This window comes from Myotis lucifugus, unplaced genomic scaffold, assembly GCF_000147115.1.
Source record: "Myotis lucifugus unplaced genomic scaffold, Myoluc2.0 scaffold_187, whole genome shotgun sequence".
Taxonomy (NCBI): domain Eukaryota; kingdom Metazoa; phylum Chordata; class Mammalia; order Chiroptera; family Vespertilionidae; genus Myotis; species Myotis lucifugus.
The window spans coordinates 1,985,289-1,986,208 of NW_005871235.1; positions in this window are offsets into that span (position 1 = coordinate 1,985,289).

Here is a 920-nt window from a genome sequence, read left to right on the forward strand (position 1 = left end):
TATATATATATATACTCTTTTATAAAAAAGAAGTATGCTTAGACGTAATTTTAAAATCATCTTCTTTCAGCCTGCCTATCCTCGTTTCCATGGTGTCTACTGGGGAAAAGTGACATGCCAATTCAAAATTGACTTCTAAATGGCTAAATAAAGAAATTTTCCAAATGAACAATGAGAATTGCTTAGTAAATGATCATTGCTAATGACATTGAACAAACAGGTTAATTGACGTTGGGAATTTGAGACATTTTGTGTGTCATTTTCTGATGAAGGTGATAATATTCCTCATTTTTTTCCTTAACAGTATTCACTACCTTGCCATATGGGAGACACTGTTCCTATTCTGAATCTCTTCTTCATGCACTGAGCTGATTTTTATATCAGATATCTCTGAATGAAGAGAGAGGTCTGTGCCAGACAATAATCAAAGATCTGCTCCTGCAGGAATGAAAATAACAAAAACAAAAAACACTCTAGGACAGTGGTCGGCAAACTGTGGCCCCTTGAGTGTGGCTCTTCCACAAAATACCACGTGCGGGCGCGCTTGTACAGTGCGATTGAAACTTCGTGGCCACACTCAAGGGGCCAAAGAGCCGCATGTGGCTCTCAAGCCGCAGTTTGCCGACCACTGCTCTAGGACCACTGCCTCAAGATGTTCCTCTTCCAGGCTTCCCTATGTCTAATAACAGCCCACCTCCTTCTACCCAATTGTCAGGCCACAAAAGAGTCACTGTCAGCCACCTACCTCTAAGTTTTTAATCCTGGATATGCATCACTAGATCTTACTGATTTTACCTTCCAATATATTTCAAACCTAGTTCTCTTCCCTTCCTTGCACCCTAATATATCTCTTAGATAATTGCCTTAATACATCTCAAGCAGAGCTGGGCTTCTCTTCTTACCACTCCAGAGGGTAGTTT